General features: G+C 41.2%; 1 protein-coding gene and 1 pseudogene across 5 annotated transcripts in view; one reads left to right on the top strand and one right to left on the bottom strand.

The window, feature by feature from the left end:
- Rgs7 (regulator of G protein signaling 7) overlaps positions 1-16,241 on the bottom strand; it is a 384,424-nt gene that overhangs the window by 133,157 nt on the left and 235,026 nt on the right. The window lies entirely within an intron of this gene.
- Positions 5,255-5,814, top strand: LOC118593009 (annotated as a pseudogene).

Here is a 16,241-nt window from a genome sequence, read left to right as displayed (position 1 = left end):
CCTGATAGGAGGGAATTAACACACGTGTGCTGAAGAACCTGCAGTTTCCATATGAGCAGAATATTCTGAGGGCAATGACATACAGAAAAAAAATCACAAATTTAATATTTCAAGCCCCTAAGATGAATGTTACCACATCTGAACAAGAATAAATGTCATGATTATTCAATTACCTTTTTCTCAGGGTCTTATTTACTGTCAGCTTTCCCAGCATGCTCATCCATTTACTGGCAAATTCAATAATGTCTCCTAAAGAGGAGAGCATGCTCTCACTGACAGCTTGTCCCTAAACTCTGGATTTTCATAGCAGCGGTACAGAAATATGCACATCAGCTCTGGTATAAATACTAGCTTCCAAAAAGACTGCATTAGCCTCAACATGTTTCATTTCTCTGCTTATTACATTTCTTTTTAGTGCTACTTCCTATTTTAAATGTAATCTGTTGGTACAATATGTAAAATGGACAGACACAAATATACATATTTGCATTATAGTCATGGCAATTGGGCAGTTTTCTCCTGCAGGATTTCTCAAATGGCACATGGTGCAGTTTTCTAGCTTTTTGTGTTTGCCCAAGATTATTTAATTCAACCCTTACACTGAGAATGGAGAGTACTTTTTTTATTAAACTTACCACTTCCTCACTAATGTTTAGTAATTCATTTAAGGAATAACCCAGGTGTGGATGCCCCTTGTTTTATTAAGACAATGACAAGATCATTGACTGTGAAACTGAATGTGTTTCCTTGTTGCTTTTAAATGAACAACAGTTTATTGAGAAATAACAGGTGGACACAGTACTGACTGGTAGACAAGAGCTTAAATAGATAGATAAGAGATGGATGGATGGATGGATAGATATATGGACAAACAGAAGGAAAGATATACACATTCAGCCTTCTATACCCTGGAGTCTTGCTTGGAGTCAATGGACAATAGATATAAAATATTAAAAAAGAAATCTGATTCTTTCCTAAATATGTATACTTTTTTGTTATTGTGTAAAGTGATGAAGTGTCATAACCATTCACATGGCACTTATACTGTATTAAGCATTAAAAGTAATTTAGATTTTTGGTTGTGAGCCTAGCCTTTAACAGCTGAGCCATCTCTCCAGCTGGATCGGGCCCTCTGGATAAGTGAGACAGTTGAGTGGCTTGGACTGTTTGGGAGGCATCCAGGCTGTGGTACCTGGACCTGTCCTTAGTGCATGAGCTGGCTGTTTGGAACCTGGGGCTTACACAGGGACATTTTGCTCAGCCTGGAAGGAGGGGACTGGACCTGCCTGTACTGAATCCACCAAGTTTAAATGAATCCCCAGGGGAGTCTTGGCCCCAGAGGAGATGGGATGGGAATGGAGGGGAGGATCTGGGGGGAAGATGGGGGGGGGGGCAGGAGGGGGAAGACAGGAGAACCCATGGCTGATGTGTAAAATTAAAACACAAATATAATTAAAAAAAAGGGAAAAAAGTAATTTAGAGCAATTTTGTCATACACAGAAAGGTGGATATAAGTATATACAAATGCTACAGTTTTATATAAGGAAATGAAGTATCATTAAAGTACCCCTGGGGAATTCTGATATCAATGCCCATTGATATCAAGGAGTATCTACACACACACACACACACACACACACACACACACACACACACACAACACACACACACACACATCCACTCCCATGTGCCCATCTACATAGGTAGCTTAACTTCCCATTCCATAACTCATCCCCAAACCTAGAACCTAGAGTGTCCTTATTTCATCAATTTTTTTCAGCCTGCATCAACAAATGGCTCTTCACTAAAATAATTTGAAAACTTGATTCTTTCTCATCTCCTCTCTGAAACCCCCAACTCTGATCACAGTCTACTTCCCCTGGGAAGCCACTGTCCACACATTAGCCAAAGTAATCACTCAACATATCACTCCTTACAAAATCCCCATAGATAGTAGGAATGATGAAAGCTGACAGTCCCAAGTTATGATCAACGAATGGAGGTCTTAACAGGGAAGCTTGCATGATACCCTATCTCTTGACTAAAGAACACATGGAATACCTGTTCCCCATAGTTATGCTCCATGGGCCAAATTGGATTAATTCCCCATTGAGAATTAATGAAAGGGGAAGGATCCAGAAGCAATAGAAAGAATGTGTACATATTCATGATGGATCGCTCCTTGTTCCAAAATGAAGCGAGAATAATACAAATGTTAGCTTTACTGCCCTTTGAATATCTTGTTGTTTGGTGATAATTTATACTTTGTTTTAGAAGATTACAGTGATAGGAGATTATATGTCTTTTAAATGTCTTTGTCAAAATAAGGTCAACAGATGTACATAGATTCATGCATCTCATATTACTTAAGCTGACTTGTTGATATCCATACCTTTGGGAAATTTTAATTTAGAATGCACAGTTTCAAAGTGCTTTCTGAGTATGAAGGGAATTGTCTATGAAGGAAAGGACAGAAGTTTATTGCCAAATATGCTCAGCGTTACTGGTTTAAAAAATCTTTAATATTTATTAATAATAATAATAATAATAATAATAATAATAATACAAAGCCTCACTATGCAGTAGAAGCTGGCCGCAGACTAGCAATCCTCTTGTCACGGTTTCCTAATTCTCAGATTACAGGTATGCAGACCACCACAGGACTTCTCAAAGGTTAAAAATGATAATGTATAGTGTGATCTGAAGAGAAGAAAGCAGAGCACACCCACAGTGATTTGATCAGGGAAGTCTCTTCATGAAGAAGCACTTTAGAGACTTATCCCAAGATATCCACAGACACAATCATGACCTACTTCACCACACATCTGGTCTGGTGTTTATGAGCAAACAGGAATGCATCAATACACTCTTTAGGGAAAGAAAAAGCTAAGAGACAGAAGAAAAAATAGGGTAAACAGAGATATTTGTGCTATTACCTTGAACTACAATCTTAGTAATTTTGAAATGTTCTTTCACACTTCTGAAAAATACTCTCCATCTCCAGGTTCCTCTTTCCCAGATGACTTTGAAATGCCAAGCTCCTGTCTGAATGTGAACAGACATGCCCAGACCTTTCCTGAACTTCTAGTATTGTTACTCAAGAAACTAACAAGCCTCACAGAGCAGAAGAGGCAGAGCAATCTCTCCTCAGGACCCCAAAGTTGAATAAGCCAAGAAGAATAGGAGGAGGGATGGAAGAGGAGGCTCCAAAGCCATTGTTCCACCTGTGAAGTAGAGGTGACAAGATCCATCTGATGACAGAGTTGAGACAATTACATACATACCTTCCAAGGGAAACACAGATTATTTTTTAAATGCTAAATAAGATTATGCTTTTTACTGTAAAACTATGTTGGTTACATAACAGACAACAAGTAGTTTTATAATTAGCACTTGTTTATAGATGACTGATACTGTGTCATGTGTGGAGGGCCTAAAGAGGTTCCATGTCCTCAAATTCTCCATATTCACTGAAGCCATATGGAGAAATGAGACAGCCAATGTACATATGTTTAAATAGACCAAATAAATAACTAAGCCCAGGACAATGATGCTCAGCTCCTATTGGTAATAGGATATGGTTAAACAAGCAGGAATTACATTCATTTACGATCGTAGGGCATCTATCTTCATCTTTCCTTTAACCCACAAGTTCTTCTTGTTCCTAAAATGAGTAGGAAACCATGGCAGAGTGTGACTTTCCCTCAAGAGAGAAAGTACCACTGAAGTTTTACTATAGAAGTTGCTCATTTTTTAATACAAGGATTTAGAGGGGCCTGGGTGTCAGGATATTCTGAGGAAAGGCTTTGTCTGTTTATGGTGAATGGCTGGCATCAGGGCACTAATATCTCTGTTATGTGGCAGAATATAGGGTCACAGTAAGTGATAGTGTGCATTCACACTGCGAGCAAGAAAAAGTGGTTGAGAGGAGATGTTTGAATTCACTCCTGAGCTTTCAGGCTAGATGGTCCATTAAAATATAAAAGAAGGATGGGCTGGGAAGGGGGCTCAGCAGTTAAAGTAGTGGCTATCTAACCAAAAGGATAGGAACTTAGAGCCACAAAACCTGATTAAATACTAGATACATTACTAGCCAATGTGTAATTACAGCTTCAAAGGGTAGAGACTGGATTTCCCTAGATAGACTGACTAGTCTATGCTATTGAGCCCTAGTTATGAATGAGAGACTCAGTCTCAAAAGATAAGGTAGAAGAGCAACTGAGCAAGAATCCCAACCTGAAACTCATGCCTGCTCACACATGCATGCATGTTCACACATGTGCATGTGTGCCTACAAAATTTCAAACATGCCTCCCAGGGAGATCAGATTAGAATGGGATCCCTGGCACTACTTTCTAAGGCTAGAATCACAGGCAGGAAGCCATACTCCCCCCCCCCACCCCCGGCATCTATGTGGGTTCTTGTGATCAAACTCTGGTCCTCCTGATTGCACAACAATCACTTTAAACCTGGAGTCATTTCCTCAGCCCCAGAAAATAGATTTCTTATTGGGATATTTACGATAATATGCAGAACTGAGGAGTATATCTTAAAATATGCTCAAAATAATTGTGTAGTCTGATTTTTCTTGACATTTCTTAGTGTCCGAGAATGTGAAAAGTGTTTTAAAATATTTATGCCACCAATTAAATCATATAATCACTAATACCACTATAACCACTATCACCACACCTATCACTACCACCACCATCGTTATCACCACCTGTGCTCTCATCACCACCATTACTACCATCATCATCACCATCTCCACCACCATCACTACCATCATCATCACCATCTCCACCACCATCACTACCATCATCATCACCATCTCCACCCTCATCACTACCATCACCACCACCATTAATTAATCACCATCTGCATCCCCATTATCACCATCATTTCCATTATCATATCACCATCTCCATCCTCAGTATCACCATCACCACACTTATCATCACCTCCACCTCTGTCACTACCACCACCATCTTTATCATCACCTCCACCCTTGACCCCACATTTTATATTTTAAGAGACAAGGGCTCATTATGTTGTTCAGGATAGACTTCTACTCCTTGGGCTCAAATGATCCTCCTTCCTCAGTCACTAAGAAATAAGAAATTCTGCATATAAACACATTCTACTACACTTGTCAAACCCTAAAATTTAAAATTAATTGCCAGGTTGAACTCCCAGAAAACTTTTAGAACTCTAAAATTAAAGGAGGAAGAAGTGATCAATGGCAACCTTGAGTATGCTCAGGCTACAAAAGAGGTGTGCCTCTAGTGTCCCCACTGTGGTAAGAAGGTCTGATTGGACCTCAAAGAGACCAATGAAATCATCAATGCCAACTTCCATCGGCAGATCCAGAAGCTGATCAAAGATAGGATGATTGTCCAGAAGCCTATGACTGTCTATTCCTGGGCTTGATGCTGGAAAATCACTTTGGTTCAATGGAAGGGCAGACATATGAGCATAGGGAAGCAGAAGAATTTTGCTAGTGCTTGAATACTTGAGAAGTTGACCTGGATGAGCAGGATACAGATCCTACACCAACTTCTCAGGAGATACCATGAATCTAAAAAAAATTGACCACCATACGTATTATAGCCTGTACCTGAAGGTCAAGGGGAATGTCTCCAAAAACAAGCAGTTTCTCATGGAGCACATCTGCAAGCTGAAGGTAGACATAAGGCCTGCAAGAAGCTCCTAGCTGACCAGACTGAGGCTCAATAGGTCTAAGACCAAGGAAGCATGGAAACCTAGAAGGAGATCATCAAGACTCTGTCCAAGAAGGAAAAGACCAAGAAATAAAGCTTTCTTCATGTCTGTACATAGCAGCCTGGCTATGGCCTCACATGGATCAGTCATTAAAATAAAACAAGCCTTGGTCTACTAAAAAACTCCCTCTACATTTCCCCCAAATTTCCTAAACTCTGCCAACTCCTTTGAGGCTCACATGACACAGACATCTGTCTCAGAACTGATCACATTACTTAAAATTAGTTGTCATGTGACTTGCAGGGAGGACAGTACTTCCTGACCTTTTCACTCCTGGAGTCCCCATACCCTGAACACAGACTGATTCTCCCTGGGAGTAACTTGAAGGATCTGCAGCACATGTGTAGACTAAAGCTCTTCGTGTTTGCCTATTCCGTATCTCTTCAGATAAAAGATTTTAAGGTCCTGACATTTACCAACTCAAGAAGAGTGCTCAACTCATACTCATCAGGCTTGAGAGGTGGGCAAGGGGTGGATATTAGTGAAGAGTGAGGGGTAGGTGTATGACATATAGGCCGGAACATCCACAGCCATGTTCACTTTTCTGTTTGGCATGCAATATATAAAATGAAAAAAATAAGTGTTGAGTTGAAAAACTATCTCTAAAGGATTCCATAAGGTATATTTACACTTGATTTGGGTTAAGGAGGTCACTCAACTATCATTGTTATGAAGGAGAAAAGAAATAGAGTGGAAACAAAGAATTTGAACAAATGAATACAGGTTGGCCAGATGAAGAAGTCAAGAAAAGTATTTCCATTCAGAGTTAACCACAGCACCCAGCCCGGCATTAGGAAGGCACTGTGCATTCATAAAGGCATGTGTGTGCCACACATACCCATTCCTGTGAATGTTGACAACATCAACATGAGAATTTTGATTTACATAAACAGTTATTTCCCCTTCTGATGTCCTATGTCCCAGCTGAAAAGCCATCTTGTTCAGAATTTGCTGAGTTGGCTTTGCCCTGGGGATCCTGTAATAAACCTAATCTAATTTAATTCTTAACAATTTCCAAGAAAAAGTATGAAACTAACAGTTAGTTATTCCTCAAGGCAAAGCAATTTTCTCAGGGGAAATGATCCGAAAAGCTCCAAGTGTAAAGCCAGCACTTAGGAGCTTGAATTTTACTGCACAGCATTATTTTTATTTATCTATTAAGTTATTTATACATGCATTTTTGGAGCCACAAATTGAACCCAGGGCCTCATGTACACCTAGCAACACCTCGAGCTTCCAACCCCTTTGTTTCTCTCTCTTTACATTATGCTGTCTATGAAAATGAGCAGAACACATTTGTATAGGTGAGCTTGGATGCAGCCTGATCATGTTGAATTTGTTTACTCATCCATGATCAATCACACTTTCACCCTCATTCTTATCTACCTCTGCTTGATTTAAAAGATGCCATGCCAGGTTTGATCAAACCCCTTGGGTTTCAGCACCATCTATAGCTTCCTCCTAAGGACTATGAACTCAGAAGAGGAATACTTCACCATCAAATCACACTGACAAAGTGTTAAACTTTCAGCAGAAGAAAAAAAAAGCAAAACTAACTGATGTATTGATGTTACAGTAAAACTTGGAGGCCAAGTAAGTGTTATAATAAAAACCTGGGAGGTGAAAGGTCAAGCCCTGAAGACTGCTGTGTGTCTGAGGCCACCTTGCACTATATAGTAAGTTTCAGGTCAGTATGCCCTATAGAGTAAGAGTCTATGTCAAACAAACAGAAAAATTAAAAAAAAATAAATAAAATCTACTTAAATATATCCAGCTTTGTTTGTTTGTTTGCTTGTTTGTTTGTCCAGAGACACCCAGAATCTATAACACTCCTGCCCCTTCTGCACTGATGGCTGAAATTGCACACATGAGCCACCAAACCCACTTTTCTCCAACTATCATGTCCTTAGATCTCTCTATTCTTTAGCTGCACACACACAATGCTCAAATGCTGTCTTAAATAGTATAGTAACTTGTTCTAGACTGACAGTTATCCTGGAGGACCATCCAGCCTCTGACTATTGGACTGCAGGATGCTGTTTAATGTGGCCTTGTAGATACAGGTTTTCTTAATGTTAGCAAAAATTACCAATATTGAACCTAGAACTTGAGAGTATTTTTTCAGGGTTAAAAAAATGATTTGACAACTTAAAAATAAATTTTCACCACTATACTAATAGAACATATGGAAATCCCAGTGACTTATATTACATGGTGTTCTTTTATTAATTATAGATTGTTCTCCACATAAGGGATTCCAGATCCATGGTCAACCTGCCTGGCATCAATAATACTTGTAGGGCTAGCAAGATGACCTGGTAGGTAAAGGATTTGCCATGGAAATGTGTGTGAAGGTTATATGTAAATATGGAGCCAATTTCCATCTTTAGGTTTTAACACCCTTTCACCCATGGACACAAAAGGATGACAGCATTTAAGTTATTTTACTTAGGGGGATACTACTTAGCAAGTAGGTGTTCACTATTACTGTTATGATAGTTTTAATGCAAGAGTTTATACTGAATTTCTTTTTTTAATTTTATATAAGAGATTTTCTAGTCATTTTACATATCAGCCACGGATTCCCCTGTCCTTCCTCCTCCCACCCCCAGCCTTCCCTCACAACCCACCCCCCATTCCCATCTCCTACAAGGCAAGGTCTCCCCTGGGAAGTCAGCCCAGCCTGGTACATTCAGTTGAGACAGGTCCAGTCCCCTCCTCCCTGCACCAAGGCTGAGCAAAGTGTCTCAGCATAGGTGCTAGGTTCCAAAAAGCTGGCTCATGCACCAAGGACAGGTCCCAGTCCCACTATCTGGAGGCCTCCTAAACAGTTCAAGCTAATTAATTGTCTCACTTATCCAGAGGACCAAGTTCAGTTCCATGGGGGCTCCTCAGCTATTGGTTCACAGTTCATGTGTTTTGGCTAGTTTGGCTATTTGTCTCTGTGCTTTTTCCAATCATGGTCTCAATATCTCTTGTTCATATAGTCAATCCCTCCTCTCTCTCATCGATTGGACTCCTGGAGCTCCACCTGGGGCTTGGCCATGGATCTCTGCATCTGCTTCCATCAGTCACTGGATGAGAGTTCTATTATGACAGTTAGAGTGTTGGGCCATCCAATCACCAGAGTAGTTCAGCTCAGGCACTTTCTCGACCATTGCCAGTAGTCTATAGTGGAGTCATCTTTGTGGATTTCTGGGGACCTCTCTAGCACTCTGCTTCTTCCTATTCCCATGGGGTCTTCATTTATCATGGTATCTCTTTCCTTTTTCTCCCACTCTGTTCCTGATCCAGCTGGGATCTCCCACTCCTCTAAGCTCTCTTTCCCCCTACCCTTGCCCTCCATTAGCCCTCCTTACCCCCAGTTTGCTCATGTAGAGCTCATCCTTTTCTCTGTCACTGTGCGATCCCTGTGTCTTTTGCTCAACAGGTTGTGGAGTAAGGAGAACACTCCTACACTGTTGGTGGGAATGCAAACTGGTACAGCCACTTTGAAAATCAATACTCAGCAGTAAAAAACAATGATATCACGAAATTTGCAAGCAAATGGATGGATCTAGAAAATATTATCTTGAGTGAGGTGACCCAGACTCAGAAGGACAAACATAGTATGTACTCACTCATAAGTGGATACTAAATGGGAGGGAAGGGATGGCCAGACTGCAACCCACAACTACAGAGAGGGTAGCTAACAGGAAAAGACCCTAGGAGGGGTACATGGATGACCCTGTGAAGAAGTGGATGAGATCTACATGAGTGGACTGGGTGGAGGGGTGATGGCAGAGGGCGAGGAATGGGGGATGAGAACATAGGGAAATGGGAGGGTCAAGCTGGAACAGGGACAGAGTGGGAGGGCAGGGAGGAAGATACCATGATAGATGAGGACATTGTGGGAATAAGAAGAGGTAGTGTGCTGGGGAGGCTCTCAGGAATCTACAAGGTTGACCCCACCTTGGTCTGCTGGCAGTAGTCCAGAGGGTGCCTGGACTAGTCTACTGTGATGACCAGCCTAGCAAATAACCTAGCTGTCATCATAGAGCCTTTGTTCAGTGACTGATGGAGGCATATACAGAGATCCATGGCCAGGCACCAGGCTGAGCTCCGGGAATCCATTTGATGAGAGAGAGGAGAGATACTGCAGCTCATGATGGGAGGACATGCAAAGATGACCAGCCACACTAGTGGAAGCCCATGAACTGTGGGCTGGTGGCTGTGGAGCCCCCATGGGACTGGACTAGGCCCTCTGGATACAGAAGATGGTTGTTTGGCTCGAATAGTTTGGGGGTCACCCAGGCAGGGGGATCAGGATCTGTCCCTGGTTTATGGGCAGGCTTCTGGAATCTGGTGCCTGTGGTGTGACACCTTTCACAGCCTTGGTGCAGTGGGAAGGGGCTTGGACCTGCCTAGGCTCAGTGTGCTGGGCTCTGCTGACTCCCCATGGGAGACCTCGATTTGGGGGATGTGGGGATGCAGGGATGTGGGGTGGTTTGGGAAAGAGGGCTTGGGGGTGGGAGGAGGGAGGAGGGGGTCTGTGGATAGCATGTGGAGTGAGTAGAAAATTTCTTAATAAAGAAAATTGAAAAAATCAATACGGTGCTTTCTTAGAAAATTGGGAATCCATCTTCCTCAAGACCCAGCTGTAGCACTCTTGGGCATATACCCAAGGAATGCTCAATCATACCACACAGACACATGTTCAACTATAGCCTGGAAACAACCTAGATGCCCTTCAACTGAAGAATTGATAAATAAAATGTGGTAGATATACACAGTGGTGTATTGCTCAGCAGAGAAAAATAATGACATCATGAGGTTTGCAGGCAAATGGATGGAACTAGATAATATCACCTGGAGTGAGGTAACCCAGACTCAGAAGGACAAACATGGTATGTACTCAATCATAGGAGGATACTAGATGTAAAGCAAAGGATAACCAGACTGCAACTCACAACTCTAGGGAGGCTACCTAGTAAAGAGGACCCTAAAAGTTTACATTGAATTTCTATTCACTTTTGCTCAGACATGTACTAGGTAACTTATTGTTGTTATACACAATAAATAAACACTGAAGTGATGACAAGACAAACAGAAAAGAGGCAAAACAGGCCTGGACTGCAGTCACTTTGTACCACAGTTAGAAAGAGAATATATATAACTAGACCCAAATAATCCCAGAGCAATCTTCAATGTTAAGGAGTGCTAAACTGTAACCTGTCAGCAAAGGGATGGGGGACATGATGAGTCACAAAGTTTCCCTGAGGGGTGACTGCCCAAATGCAAGGTGTCTCACACCTCCTTCTCTGATACTTTTTTTTAATCATAATTTTTAGTGTGTGTGTGTGTGTGTGTGTGTGTGTGTGTGTGTGTGTGTAGGCTGGTGGATGACCTGAGTATTATTCATCCTTGGATAATATCTGTCAACACATTTCTTGAGACTGGGTCTCACTCAATGGGGAATTTGCTAACTGTGCTAAATTGTCTGACCACTGGGGCCTAGAGACCCTCCTGTCTTTCCCTCCCCAGTGTTGGGATTACAAGCACAGACAACCACACAGGCTTTTTACAAACTCTGGTTCTCATTCTTGCATGGCAATTGCTTTAGCATCTAGGCCATCGTCCTCTGTGTGCTGGAATGAGCTGGAATGACCTCAGACTTGGTTTTCACTTCCCTTCCCAGTTACATCTGCCTTATCTTTTTTTTTTCTGACAATGTCCAGTTCCATGTGCACATGCAAACGTCTCTAACTGACATCACCTATCCATCTCTTTCTCTGCATGCATCCAATAGGAAGATTTACTTTGTTGACATCACCTGTCCATCTCTTTCTCTGCATGCATCCAGTAGGAAGATTCACTTTGTTGTCAGCTTCACTTCCATGTCTGGTGGAAAATGCCAATGCTCAACATTGCCCAAACCCAATGTTTAAATCCAATTCCTTTATCAGCTACTTTCATAAGGATGTTAAACGTCACCAGTGTCTACCCAGCTGCTGGCACCAACCCATGGCTCTTCTATTTTCCTTATCCCCCACATCCAGTTAATCAGCATTTCCAATCACTTTTTACATCCTCACTGCCTCACTTGTGTCTGAGCCACCATCTCATTCCTGATGATGAAAGGCTCAGTCACTTCTCTATTTTACCTGTTTCCATTCCTATATATGTACTCCCTAGCATGCGGTGTTATTTAAATGATCACTTAAAGCACCCCAATGGCTTTATTAACTAACAAAATCAAATCTAAACTTTCTGACTGTGCTCTGCTTGCATAATAAGAATCTTGTTCCAATAAATCACAAGTGATTCCTCATGATATCTCTTTGGCGCATTGTGACCGAGATTTAAAAAAAAAAAATTGAAAAGAAATGTCACCATGGAAGCAGGCCTGGTCACGAACCCCTGTAACACCAGCACTCAGGCTGAAACTAGAGGATCATAAGTTTAATTTGATAATTAAATTGAATTTTATTTAAATTAATAATCTAGGTTATAGAATGAGACATTGTCTCATTATAACAAATAAACAATTAAAAAAACAACCACAATCCACAGGACCTCATAAATAAAAGTATAATAATGTTTCAGATTATTTTGCAATGCTTTTCAGTTTCATATAAAATTATAAGTATAAAATTTAGGGAAAAACAGGAATGATACAGAATTGAGTTCTGGTACTTGTTGCCTGGAGATAGCATCAGATCTCACAGTGGAAAAGGGCTCAATCCACAAGGGCCACTTTCTATCTTTAGATGCTAACCACAATCCCAGGTTGAACCAGGTTTCTGACCCACTAGTCATAAACCAAAATTCCTGTGGATCTTTCCTGGGCATGAAAAACTCAGAAAAAAATGCACTAGTAAGGTTTACTCATTTAGCATAAAAGGTATTCTAAAAGATGCAGAAGAACCTCCCAACAGTGGAAGTACACAGAACAAGGCATGTAGGGAAGGGAACTGAGCTCATAGCCTGTTCTTGTACTCCACCCTCCAGGAGCCTCCAAGTGATTGGGAAACTACATGCCAGGAAATAAGATGTATATTACACACACACATACGAGAGAGAGAGAGAGAGAGAGAGAGAGAGAGAGAGAGAGAGAGAGAGAGAGAAAGCACACAAGGTTACCTTTAGGGTATACATATTTATTTACAACACAAACTATATTTCCTAATATGAATTATGATTAAAAATCAGAGCATGATCTAGCCATGATGACTTCAATTTTCCCTCATACAAACCCATTCACTGCTTACTAGGATATGTTCTACTATTGCTCATTCCAGACTTCAACCTAACAATCTCTGCCCTGTGAGAGAATATTCACAGACCCTATTTCTACTATCTAGAAAGACATCCCAAGATTCTTCATATCCTTTATAGATCTTTTCATTTGTATCTTAATTTGTCTATTGTCTTATTGGTGAAATTATTAAAGCCACTCCACATAGTTAAAAGGGAGGTTTATTTTGTGGGGTAACTTACAAATGAAGGGGTAGGTTGCAGGGTCTGGCAAAGGTATAGGGTAGTCCGGCGGTGTTCTCTGGAGAACTCTGCTCGGTCCACTTCCCGCGTCCCGCGTCCCGGAACCAAGAGAGCCACCTCCTCTTGCTCCTCGGTCTTCCGCTCCCTCCTCTGCCCCGCCTTGTGGGCGTGATCATTACTGAAGCCTCAATGGAGGTTGGAACTTCCAGGCCAATGCTGGGATGGCTATCCACTACATTGTCTCCCAATAGTTACCTTCATTCTGGAGTCTTTCCCCCTGCTCAACCAACATCCTGGTTAAGTTTTCTCTATGCACCCGACTCACTCCATCTCATTCATTTTCATATTTATATATTCACTGATGTCTTTATTCATGCTTCTCCCTACTAGAATATAAACCTATATAAACATTTGAGCCACATTTTCATGAATTTTCTACTTTACCATCATGTTATCAAAAAGTAGTTGTTGAACAAATAAAAGGGATTGAAGACATACTTCTCTCTAGAAATGTAACTGGGGCCATCTGCAGCTTCTCCTGGCATCCCAAGCCCCCATTTATAAGCATCAAATCAGTATCCAAAGTTCTTCCCTTTGGCTTTGTGTTGGTCTAAGGGGCCATTCATTTCAACACATTAAGCTGCTAATTATGGGATTTGGCATCTCCTTTCTTTATGGAGAAGGAATAAATAGTTATTATTAAATAGCCCTTAATAAGCAGTGGTTCCTTTTAGGGCAAGCATAATTAAAATTGCACAAACATGTTCATACACCAAGCCCTTTATCTAAATTTAGGGCAGGCTGAACTGCCTGGTTCCGCTGCCTTTCTCACCTGCTTGCAGTCTATCTTTTCAGAATTCAGACAATGCTGCTCCCTCCTCCTCATTGTCCTCTTAGAGCATGTAATATACACTTCATGTCTGTGACTAAAATGGCTGTGACATACATAATTCAGTTCCAAGATAGCGGTTTGCTTCCTACATTGCTAATTTCATTAGCATTGTTATAGTCATCTACATCATTCTGTAGAGAATTAGCCAAGTTGAATTTTTATTACTTGTCCTCTGTGAATATCACCTGGTCTGAGTGTTTATTTAAAATAGATGGAATGTGGACTGTTTAAAATAAAAACACTGAAGTCAAGCATTGTGGTACAGGTCTTTAGTTCCAGCACTCAGGGGGCAGAAGCAGATGAATCTTTTTGAGTTCAAAGTCATCCTGGTCTACATAGCCAGTTCCATGCCATCCAGGGACACATAGTGAGACCTTGTCTCAAAAAAAAAAAAAAATCACAGAAAGAAATGTAAGATTAGATGACAGTGATTTAGTGTCCTGAGCTTGGCTTTTACATTTACTAACAAAAATATTTGCATGTCATTTAAATTGCTTTAAGTCTCCCATTTCTCATGTGTATATTCACAAATCCAGTTTAAATACAATCTTTTATAATTTACCGAAACTTACTATAGTACAAAGACCATTTTAAATGAATTGTCAGTTCATTCATCCCCATAAAAACCGTGGGGGGGTGGTTAGTGGTGTCATTTCTTCCACCTTACAGGCTGAAGATACTGGAGCAGAGAGATGAGACACTACTTGGTAGTGATGCTTTAAAACTAGGAATTTGCTAACTGTAGAATCTCCACTCTCATTACCCATTGTCTCCATTTCTGGAAGCCTGCTGAGAAGTTGTGAGTCCTTGCATCTTATGTTAGCCTAGTCATCTCATTGTCCCTGAAGACTGACAGTTCTATAAAGGGGAAGGCTATGTGCCTATTAGAGTAATCAGAGGGCAACCAACTCAGTGCTGCAGCAAACATTCAGTATCTACTTGAAAATGGTCACCAGTTGAGATGGAATCACATGACAGTTCTTGGACAAAAACAAACAAACAAACAAACAAACAAAAGAGTGCCTGTGATTCAAGTACTGAATGCTCTTTAATTTACTCCTCAGCCAACTACACCCCCATTGATGCCAATCACACCTTGTTCTTTGCCAATGTCAACCACAGACTTCAAGCCATTTCTCATAACAGCTTATTGCACCTGTGGGAACAAGTTATTGATGATTCCCACCTCCTAAAGCCCATGTTCCCTTGAACTGGAGAGCACAGCCCTGTCCTCCCTCACTGCTGAGCTTGCTGTGGTTCCAGCTGGCTTTAGAACCACTTTCCCAGCGTATATATACAGTCTTCACATCTGTAAGGTCTGCCACAGATTTTCTTTCTCACCTTTCACTTTGTCCTCTAAAGCCCCGTTCCTCTTCCTGGATTTGTCCTGCCATCCACATGCTAAGGAATTCCAAATCTACACCTTCAGCAGAGATACTTCTCATGAACTTCAGACCTCATATAATGGAGCAAAATAATAACTCACTTCAAAGCACTTCAGTGGGAATGCTAACTATGCATAGATCAGTTGGTATTTGGATCATCCAGAGTGGAATCTGCACCCAGAGATAGAGAGCTAATATTTGGGTACCTAACTGAGAATCCATATCCTATGGTCTGCTTCCTAACAGTACCACATTCTGTTGTCAGTCTTTCCTACAGGCTTAACTGAAGAACCATTCTAGTAGTAACTTTTCTTTGTGGGATGGATGACTAGGTTCAGCTACATGAGGAAAGTGTAAAGATCCAGCCAACACACCAGCCAGTTCCTCTGAAGCGCCACTCAAGTACCAGCATCAATGGACCCAGTCTCTTCCTTCACAAAACATTTTGAGACCTGACTCAACCTACAGTTCATCAATCCTGCAAGACCCTGAGCAACTGTTCCTTCTAATTCTTTTATTCAATGCATAGACCCACATTTAGGAAATGGTCCAAGCCAGAAATATATACCACATCCAACCAACTACCAAGCCACATCAATATCATCACATAACTAATTCTCAGATGTATCAACCTCTCTCCATCCTCCCTGGCACAGAGCAAATCCAGGCCTCCATTTCCTCTCTCACCTGGGCTACGACAATGA

The sequence above is a fragment of the Onychomys torridus genome, chromosome 11 (genome assembly GCF_903995425.1).
Source record: "Onychomys torridus chromosome 11, mOncTor1.1, whole genome shotgun sequence".
In the NCBI taxonomy this organism is placed as follows: domain Eukaryota; kingdom Metazoa; phylum Chordata; class Mammalia; order Rodentia; family Cricetidae; genus Onychomys; species Onychomys torridus.
This window is presented reverse-complemented; position numbering and strand designations above follow the sequence as displayed.